The following is an 11,167-nucleotide window of genomic DNA, read 5'->3' as shown; positions in this document are numbered from 1 at the left end:
CTGCAACAGCACCTGTCAGTCCTCCCGCGTCTGCGAAAAAGACAATGTCCGGGATGGTGATCAACATCGCCAATCCTCGTGTGACCTTGGAGAGATGCGTGACACCCACGCGAGCGGTCTCGGTGAAAACTGAGGCTACGGTAGAAGGAGCGTCGGACACCGGTAACGTGGGGACATCGCCCAAGTCGGGGGACTCCCCCAGCCGCAAGGCTGGGAAGGAGAAACCCAAGAAAATTGAACGAGTCAAAGACACGCCACTCGTGAAGGTCCAACCGGCACCCGAGCGTGTTGAAGACCCCGAAGGTGGCGGTTGGAAAACCGTCACCAAAAAGTCGAAGCGTGCCAAGCCAGTCGCACCTACTGGCAAGGCCGCAGCAAACGAGGCCAGGAAATCGAAGGGGACGGTTTCCGGGCATAAGGTACGGCCTCTCGATCTCGTGAGAGACGAAGCCTTCATGCGAGTATCAGAGATACGGACCTTTTGCTTCCGACCCGCGTCGAAAGTCAACAAGGAGTCCGGGTCGAAGATACTAGCAGAAGTCGAAGCACTCAACGGGTTGGTCCAGGAGCTGATTCAACGAAACAGCTTCTTCGAAGGGCAACTCGCCGCGGTCAGGGCGGACCTAAAAGCGCGTCCTGCCGTAATGAGTGCGGTGCGACCTGGGCCGTCCAAGGGAACTCTCCCGAAGACGGTCTGCAATGCCGCGCAGTTGACCTACGCCCAAGTGGCTAAGGTCAACCAAACAGCTACTCCGGAAGCGAGAAGACCACTGACACAACACGTGGTGCGTATCTTCCCGCCAAAGGATAAAGGACAGAACAGCGAGGCTACCAAAAGAGCTGTTCTGTCGATCGTGAAACCTGCGAAGGAGGCGATCCGGGTCAGAACGGTTCGACGCATCCACTCCGGTGGCATCGTCGTCGAAACCGATTGCAAGGAGGACCTAAAAGCCTTCGTAGGCAACAAAAAGCTGGCGAGTGCGGGGCTGTCCGTCTCCTTGCCTAGCAAACGGGACCCTGAGGTCCTGATTTATGATATTCCGAAAGGGATGGGCAAGGAGGAAATTGCCTCCAGTCTTTGGAGGCAAAACCTCTCTGAGGCGTCCCAGAAGGATGTGCCTTCGGGTGTTCGGGTCAGTCGCATGGCTGGCAAGACCCCGGAGACAGCCAACTGGGTTGTGACCGTCAGTCCGCAGATTCGTCGGCGGCTGGCGCAGAGAGGGGACCGGGTGTACCTCGGGTGGAGTTCCTGCCGTGTGCGGGACTTCATGCAGGTCACCCGATGCTACAAGTGCCAGCGCTTCGGGCACACCACGAAGCGCTGTAAATTCAAAGAGGATGTCTGCGGACATTGTGCCGAAAAAGGGCACGGATATGCGCTCTGCAGCAGGAAGAGCAAGCCTCCTGTTTGTTCCAACTGCAAGGACAGAGGGCGGCCATACGACCATAAGTCGCGAGACCCGGCCTGCGCCTCCTATCAGGAAGCGCTGGTTTTGGAGATGTCTCGTATTAAACAGGAATAATTTGAATGGATAGTACAAACGACCGGCGACGCTCGAGAGTCATACGGGTCATGCAGCATAACATGCAGCGGGCCCGAAATGTGACCGACGAAGTCCGGACTGAGATGCATAGGCGAGGGGTAGATGTGTTGCTTGCACAAGAGCCATATAGCTGGCGGGTTATAGTGCCCGGGCTAGGCTTGAGAACGAGGCTGATCATGGCAGGCGATCCGGTGATGGCTGCAATAGCGGTCAGAAACCCGGATCTAACCGTGGTTAAGGTCTCTAACTTGTGCGACGCGCATTTATCCTGTGCCAGCATCTCGGGTTCGTTCGGGAGCTTCTTCCTGATCAGCCAGTACTTTCAATGTTCAGATGATGTTGAATCAGGTCTGGCGCGGTTGGGGAGAGCTCTTTCCGCACTGAGGCATAACCGAGTCATTATCTCTGCCGACGTTAACGCAAAATCAGCCCAGTGGGACAGTGCGAAGACGGACGTGAGAGGCCGTAAACTCGAAGAGTTTATCGTGAGCCATGGCTTGGTTGTCTTGAACGAGGCTGGAAACGCTCCGACGTTGTCGGACTAGTGTCGTTCTCCGACAGTCTTACATCGACGTCACACTAGCGACACTTGACATATGCGACAAGGTGCGAGGTTGGAAGGTCCGCGAGGACCTGACGACCAGCGACCACCGAGTCATAGAGTTTACTTTGAGTTTTTGCGCCGAAGACGGTGCTGCTGAAATCTGTGGTAGCGACAGCAGCACCAACCGGAACGGATTATTACCAAGGTTCCGACTCCGAAGCGCAATATGGCCCGAGTTCGACAAAGCGCTGCGGGAAAGTAAGAGGAGTATACCCCCCACTCCATTGAATCGCGGGGAGGTTGAACATCTAGCACAGGAGATCGAGAGAACGATCGTCCAAGCGTGCGACTCCTCGATGCCAACCAAGCAGTGGCATTCAAAATCCGTCCCATGGTGGACGGCCGACCTGACGAGGCAGAAGAGGCGAGTCTGTAAACTTAGACGAGCCTCGCAGAACACGGCATGTTCAGAGGAGCAGAGGGCGGCCAAGAGGACCGAGTATCTCAAACAGAGAAAGGCCTACAAAGCCGCCATTAGAGCTGCTCGGTCGCACAGCTGGCGTGCATTCGTGACCGAGCAGGGAAACAAAAAACCCTGGGGCCTCATTTATAAGATCACGAGGCAGAAGATGAAAGCCAACACGGTCATCTCGAACATTAATGTTAACACTGCCCAGGGTTATACTACAGACTGGGACTCCAGCGCTTCCGCGCTGCTGGAGGGGTTAATTCCGGACGATTCGCCCGAGAATGACTCCCCGGATCATGTGCGAGTCAGGAGGGAAGCTGCCATCGAGCCGGAGAGTGAGGACGCTAGTCCCTTCACCCTCTCGGAGCTCAGATCGGCGGTCAACCGACTGAAGAGCGGCAAGTGTCCAGGCCTAGACCGAATTGAGCCGGAGGTTCTAAAACGCTCGTTTAATACGATCTCATGCGAGCTCCTCCGACTCTACAACGGATGCCTGGCACACGGAGTCTTTCCCGCGGAATGGAAAGTCGGGTCCATCATCTCCATCCTTAAAGGACCCGAGAAACCTGAAGCGGAGATAAAGTCCTACAGACCAATATGCTTGCTTTCCGTCGTAGGCAAAGTCTTAGAGAAGTTAATCGCTACGCGATTAGCTAGTTTGGTTTTGCACCCCGACTACGCCTCCGATCGGCAATACGGATTCAGGCCGCATCGATCCACGACTGATGCCGTGGTAAAGATGAGGGAGCTTGCGTCCGGTCGAGAGGAAAAGTATGTCGTGGGCCTGCTCTTCGACATAGCCGGTGCCTTTGATAATGTCTGGTGGCCAAGCATACTCAACGCGTTGAGGAAGCTAGGCTGCCCAAAAAACCTATTTAGATTGGTGGTCGACTACTTCGACGGCCGCGTGGTGACTATGGTGTCTGATCGCGGTGCAGTGCGGAAGAAAGTCACCAAAGGCTGCCCACAGGGATCAATTCTTGGTCCGAGCTGTTGGAACTTAGTCTTTGACGAGGTTCTACAGCTCCTATCGAACGCCGGGCTCGCTTGCGAGCCCATCACCTATGCAGACGACCTTCTCGTCTTGATCTTCGCGAACAGCAGGAAGGGTCTAGAAAGCAATGGCCAGTTGGTTGCGGACACCATTTCTCGCTGGTGCGACCAGCAGAAATTGTCGCTGTCTGCGACCAAGACCGAGATGATTTTCTTGAAAGGCTCTCTCGACAGAGAGAGGCCACCTGTGATAAAAATAGGAGGTCGGTATATTGCCGTCAAGGACTATGTGCGTTACCTTGGCGTGCATTTTGACTCTGGACTGGGTATCCATTCCCACATCGAGTATTTGAATGCTAAGTCCTTGCGAACGTTCAATGCGCTAGCAAGGATAGCTAAGTCGAACTGGGGATTGGGATATCGGACGATGCGTACTTTGTACCGCGGCTTGTTTGTCCCAATCGTCACGTATGCTGCCGCGGGCTGGGCAGACCGCCTTACCTCTGGGACGAGTAAATTGCTCACCAGGGCGCAGAGGCGTGTTCTGCTTGGCTGCATCAAAGCCTACAGGACAGTCTCCACTGATGCGATCCCTGTGATCGCCGGGGAGATACCTGTGGACTTGGCGATAGCGGAGTTCAGCTGCGTGTACAGAGCCAGAAAGAAACTCGGGTTCCAACATGGAACCTATCAAGTGAGTCAGGCCGAATTGGCTGACGAAATCGTCACCGAAGCCCAAGTTCGCAAAAGGCTGAGGGAGGCGACTTTAGAGATGTGGCAGCAGAGATGGTCGTCCTCGACGAAGGGTAGGGAAACGTTCCAATACTTCGGCGAGGTATCAGACCGACTCTCAGCGAGCTGGATCAGAGTCGACCATGATGTAGCGCAGTTCTTGAGCGGACACGGAGACTTCCGTGCGAAGCTCAAGACGTTCGCCTTGGTCGACGACGCGTTGTGCGAATGTGGGGAGAAGAAAACTCCGAACCACGTCCTGTACGATTGTCAGCGTTACGTAGAGGACAGGGAACTCCTACGCCAGGCGGCGATTCGAGAAGGTTTCCAGTGGCCGATCGACAAAGCCAGCCTGGTGTCCAAGCAGCTTTTTAAGGAGTTCCAGAAATTCGCACGATCTGTGAGAACGACGAAAAGAAGGACATAAGAACGAAACTGCCTACGGAGCGTGGACTCGTCTAGCTCCGTCGATGTACGGCATGCTGGGCGAACCCCTCGGGGTTCGTCCCCTCGGGCCAGGCTGAAGCCCCTCTTGCGGAGATAAAAGACTTTAACACTACTCCGTAAGAGTGCCTGGATTGGGTTGGATTCGAGGTGGTAGTGGGAGTAGCACGTTGTCTTCCCCTGATATGATAGCGAACGAAGGTAGAGCCCGAACACCAGGCAAAAGTCGCAAGAGCGGCCGGTATGGTCCACCAAGGACTTAGGTACGGCCCGTCTCTCAGAGACCACAGTTATGACGACACACACTAACTATCTGAGGCGGGTGATCGGGGCCTACCTGCGGGACAGGTGGGTTGAATTCCCGGGCCGGTACGGGATGATAAGGAGGGAAGTGGACCGCGGGGTCCCGCAGGGGTCCGTTTTAGGACCGCTCCTGTGGGACCTGGGTTACAACGCGGTCCTGGAAAAGGCCTCCCTGCCCGACGGTGCCACCCTCGTCTGCTACGCGGACGACACGTTGGTGGACGCCGTCGGGAGTACCTTCGAGAGGACCATCCGACGAGCAGAGGCTGCGGTGGCAGCCGTCGTCGCGAGGATCCGCGATCTGGGGCTGAAAATAGCCCCGGAGAAGGCCGAGGCTGTCTGGTTTCACGGACGGCCTCGGTCTCGGCCACCGGCCAGATCGTGGATCCGGGTTGGAGAAGCCTGCGTCGAGGTGAAGTCCGAGTTGAAATATCTCGGACTGATCCTCGACAGCCGCTGGAACTTCGATGCGCATCTCGACCGTCTCCTCCCCCGAGTCAAAAAGGCAGCGGCCTCTTTGGGCCGTCTGCTGCCCAACCTCGGGGGACCGGGAGATTTGGTGCGCCGCCTATACCTGGGCGTGGTGCGGTCTATGGCCTTATACGGTGCCCCAATTTGGGCGCCGTACGTGATGGCCAGCCGACGCAACACGCTGTTGTTGCGCCGGCTGCAGAGGCAGATGGCCATCCGCCTCATAAGAGGTTACCGCACCACGTCTACCGTGGCGGCGCTTGCTCTGGCGGGAGAACTTCCCTTCGAGCTTCAGGCGGCGGTGCGCGCCTATGTTTATAGGCGCACTAGCATCGCCAGCCGTGCTCGAGGGGCCCCGCCGGAGCGGGAGACGGTCGAGGGCTTCGAGCTCCAGGCCCGGCGACTAGCGCTCGCCAGATCGCGTGCCGAGCTTTGCTCCCACGCCGGCGAGCGCGTCCCCGGGGCTCTCCTGCCGCACTTCACCTCGTGGCGGGAGAGACGGCATCGCAGGCTCTCCTACCGAGCGACGCAGGTGTTCATCGGGCATGGCTGCTTCGGTGTCTACCTGTGTCGCATCGGGCGGAAAGCAACGACGGTGTGCCACCACTGTGGCGCGGAGGAAGACTCGGCGCAGCACACGCTGGAGGAATGTCCCGCTTTTTCAGCGCTGCGCCGAGTCCTAAAACGAGAAGTCGGCCACGACCTCGCGCTCTCCAGCCTAGTTGGGGCCATGCTGGATAGCCCGGGGAAGTGGGCGGCAGCAATCTCTTTCTGCGAAGAGGTTATGTCGCGGAAGAAGGCTGCCGAGCGGGATCGGGAGCTAACCGATCCCGCCCGACGTGCCCGGGGACGGCGTGCGCGCCCATGCCGAGAAACCCCGGGCAGCACAGAGTAGGCGGGCGGCGGGTGTACCAGAACACGCTGGTTTCATTGCCCGCCGCCCGCCAACAGAGGAGGACCTCCCCTGTTGGGTGTGGAGGATGACGAGTCGCCTGAAGGTGGCGAGGGTTAATTGTGATCCTCCTCCAGTATGCTCGTCGTCCCCCCGGCGGCCGCTGTGATCAGGGCGGGGGCCCTGGTCACCTATCGCGCGGTCGTCGTGTCGGGGCGGTGCGGGGTGCGACCCCTCGCGCCGCCCAATAAAATGGATTTTAGGTGGGAGGATTTATCTCCCCCCGGGACGCGGCCGGCCATCGTTACCATCTTGATGGCCGGCCATTCGAGAGGGAGTCGCGGTAGTGTTCTTCAAGAGTTCCCGTGGCTCCCCCGATGAATCGCCAGCGATCGGTACAGCATCCTCAGGCCGCCGTGGAGGTTTTAGTGGGTCAAACCCCACACTACCCTCGTCCCGCTCCCCCGGGCGGGGCGGTGGTGTCTGGCGAGCAGATTTCCTCCACGTGAAATAAAAAAAAAAAAAAAGGTTATAAATTTCAAAGTTATTTTATTACATAATCAACTGTAATTATAGACGCAGTGCAACTTTTAACGTAATATCATATTTGCATACTTCGTATTTCCTATTACTATTGTTATTATAAAAATATACAAATATACTTATAATTCAAATACCACTAAAAACATAAAAATTAATTTGATTCTATAATTATTCACGCCGCAGTATAATTTTCGCTGACCTAACGTAAACTTTCGTACACATTGCGTAAATCAAATGTAATCGCAAATGATGCCAACGTGAACGATCTGAAATAAAATAAATAAATAACAAGATCATAGAGATTGCAATGGAACGTTCATAAATTCGCGCGGGAAATCGGAATAGAGCTCGCAAAAAAATGTGATGGGACGCACGTATAACCGGTTTTATCAAATGCAAATCTAGGGTTACAGAGCGCCGATCAGAAACGACGTTAATTGCGCGAGAACTTCATACTATATCAAACTTAGCCGTGTTTGGTCCTAAAGTTAGACGTATCTAGCCCCGCAGCTTGCGGTAATATTCGCGATACAGATGTACGCGTTCTACGGCTGCATCATAGGGTCGAGTCCGCGCGCCAGTGGTCCCGTCGTGATATTAATTCGCCTGCTCGGATTACAAGTTACATGTGTTCCTATTTCAGCATTACCGGTTTCGCTGCGAGCCGAAACGCCTGTCCGACGGAATCTCTTTGCCCCGGGAATAACGTTATTATCGCGTTACCTCAGACGTATACCCCGTCTCCATGGAAATCGACGGAACAGAAAATCCCGGGGCCGTTTAAACGCGATAATTCGTTTGCCGACGGTTTCCGAACGGCTCTTGTTTTAATCAACGTTCCCGGCCTGTGAACGGAAACCCGGAACCGCGCGGGGGCGCCAAACGGAAACAAAAGGAGAGGGTGCCGACGCGTCCGCGGCCTAGCGCGGATAATTATATTTGGCCGCTTTTCCGCGAGGGTCACCCTATTAATTTCTGCTTTTTTCCTTTTCCCGTGTAGCGTCGCGCCACCGCCACCGCCGCCGCCGCCGTTGGCTCGATACGTTGATGCGTAAACATAAACCGGGAACCTGACCCAGGCCTGTGTCGCCGGCATAATCTCGCGGACGCGCTTCCCTCGGCCGCAATAAAATGGAAAACAAACACAAACGCGCCCGACATTTCAGAGCACGGTTAAATTGACCGTCGATTTCGCAGACCAGCATGTTACTTTAAACGTTTTTTTTTTTTTTTTTTTTTTTTATTAACGTGGGGGAAATCTGGTCAGACACCCCGTCGCACACGGGGGGCGGGACGGGGGTAGTGCGGGTTTTGACCCGCTAAAACCCCCACGGCGGCCTAGGGCGCTGGCGATTACTGGGGGAGCCACGGGAACTCTTAACGAACACAACCGCGGCTGCCCCTCGCCTGGCCGGCCACCAGGATGGAATGGCGATGGCCGGCCGCGTCCCGGGGGGAGATTTATCCTCCCCCATGAATAATCTTGGTTCGGCGGCGCGGGGGACCGCTCCCCGCACCGCCTTGTCACGACGGCCGCTTTTCAATGAGGGTGCCCAGGGCCTCCGCCCTGGGCACGGCGACCGTCGGGGGCGACGATGTTCGTCGCCCCACTCCCGGTATAGGGAGGACATCTTCGGTTGGCGGGCGGCGGGCAATTAAACCAGCATAATCTGGTACACCCGCCGCCCGCCTATTCTCAGCTGCTCGGGGGGGGGGGGGCTCTAGGCGAGGGCGCACACGCCGCACCCCCCGCTGACGGCAACCCCGCTCGGCAACCTCCTTCTGCAACATTACCTGTTCGCAGAAGGCGATGGCTGCCGCCCATTTTCTCGGGCTCTCCAGCATGGCCCCAACTAAGCTGGAGAGAGCGAGGTCGCGACCAACTTCCCTTCTTAGGACTCGGCGCAGCACTGAAAAGGCGGGGCATACCTCCAGTGTATGCTGCGCCGAGTCCTCCTCCGCGCCACAGTGGTGGCACACCGTCGTCGCTTCCCGACCGATGCGACACAGGTAGACACCGAAGCAGCCATGCCCGGTGAATACCTGCGCCGCACGGTAGGAGAGCCTGCCACACCGCCTCTCCCGCCACGAGGTGAAGTGCGGCAGGAGAGCCCCGGGGACGCGCTCGGCGGCATGGGAGCAAAGCTCCGCATGCCATCTGGCGAGCGCTAGTCCCCAGGGCTGGAGCTCGAAGCACTGGACCGCCTCCTGCTCCGGCGGGTCCCCCCGAGCCCGGCCAGCGATGCATATGCGCCTATAAACATAGGCGCGCATCGCCGCCTGCAGCTCGAAGGTAATTTCTCCCGCCAGAGCAAGCGCCGCCACGGTAGACGCGGTGCGCTAACCTCTTATGAGGCGAAGGGCCATTTGCCTCTGAAGCCGGCGCAACAACAAAGTGATGCGCCGGCTTGCCCTCGCGGACGGCGCCCAGATCGGGGCGCCGTATAAGGCCATGGACCGCACCACGCCCAGGTATAGGCGACGCACCATATTATCCGGTCCCCCGAGATTGGGCAACAGGCGGCCGAGCGAGGCCGCCGCCCTCTCAACTCGGGGGACGAGGCGGCCGAAATGCGCTCCGAACCTCCAGTGGCTGTCGAGGATCAGTCCGAGATACTTGATCTCAGACTTCACCTAGACGCAGGCTTCTCCAACCCGGATCCACGATCCGGCCGGTGGCCGCGACCGAGGCCGTCCAAACCAGACGGCCCCGGCCTTCTCCGGGGCCATCTTCAGCCCCAGATCGTGGATCCTTGCGACGACGGCTGCCAGCGCAACCTCCGCTCGTCGGATGGTCCTCTCGAAGGTGTCCCCGACGGTGACCACCAACGTGTCGTCTGCATAGCAGACCAGGGTGGCACCGTCGGGCAGGGTGGCCTTCTCCAGGACCGCGTTATACCCCAGGTCCCATAGGAGTGGTCCTTACTTTAAACGTACCGACGATTTTTTCTGGCAGGAGGTAACTCGGGCATGGCCCGACGAAAGTGATCGTCGAAAGAATAAGACACTCGCGGTTTTTTCGCGGGTTCCTGCTTCGCTTGTGCACCATGGTGGGAAAGAAGTCAATCCAGGTCGTGTAAATTGAACTGTACGGATCGCGTGTGAATTTAAACGTACGAAATTAGTGTGAATTTAACTCTGTGCGAAATTCGCGGAAATTTAATTGTGCGAAATTCTTGTAAATTTATCTGCGAGGATTGTGTAAATTTAACCGTACAGATTGGGCATAAATTCAACTGTGCGAATTTCGTGCAAATTTAACAGTACGGATTTCACGTAAATTTCACTGTGCGAATTTCGTTTAAATTTAACAGTGCGGATTTCACGTAAATTCAACAGCGCGTATTTCATGTAAATTTAACCGTGCGCCACTGTATCGTATTCTCGACGGGCCGACAGCTGATAAGCCACGGAATGCTGGCCATGGGGGCGGAAAGCTCGGAAACGTGACCGGCTGCATCATCGAGCGTAACTAAGGTACACCGGGGTTTGCGCAACTTTCTTCATTTAACTTGACTTCCGACATCCCCACGTTCCCGCCCCTCCACCGACGATTTCGTCGAGAGATGATCTATAATATCGTTGATCTGCTTAAACATGCTACGCTATATAGGAATTCCATGGACGCGGAGATTACTGAGAAAGGTAAGAACGAGAAGACGATATTGTTTCGACCAATGATTTGCGGAAATTGATCTACTATCTCACCGGTCGTGATCACCGATTTGTCGTAACATTTTCTTCATAGTTATAGTGATTGGGAGCTTATCGAATGTAACGATTAGACTGCGGATTTTTGTGCGCAATAAAAATTGTCCGCGTCAATTGTAATAGAGACTAAAGGGGCGGTTCTTTCTTTCAGTAATTATTTTAATCGACTGAAAATTATACATCGACATTTTTTAGTTCTTTCGATCTCTCTGTTATTTTAGATTTCAACTATTCGTCATAACTTCTCAGAAGAAGAAGAAAATATTGAAATGTAGAAATTTGTTCAATATTTAAACAATATAGAATATGTATTGATTAGGAAAGAACTAAACGTGATGAAAACAGGAAATATCGTGTACTGTATCTACAACTAGGATTACAACTACTTTACTTAATTCTACAACTCGCAACGCTCCTCACTCGACGACTCTCGAACACACTCTGTCCACTCCAAACACGCTCCTTCGACCCAACGCCTGCCTTTTCCAAAAACGTGACGATCGCATCCGCCGGCACTCCGT

This window comes from Megalopta genalis, unplaced genomic scaffold, assembly GCF_051020955.1.
Source record: "Megalopta genalis isolate 19385.01 unplaced genomic scaffold, iyMegGena1_principal scaffold0029, whole genome shotgun sequence".
In the NCBI taxonomy this organism is placed as follows: Eukaryota; Metazoa; Arthropoda; class Insecta; order Hymenoptera; family Halictidae; genus Megalopta; species Megalopta genalis.
The sequence above is the reverse complement of the archived record's forward strand: the minus strand, read 5'-3'. Positions refer to the sequence as shown.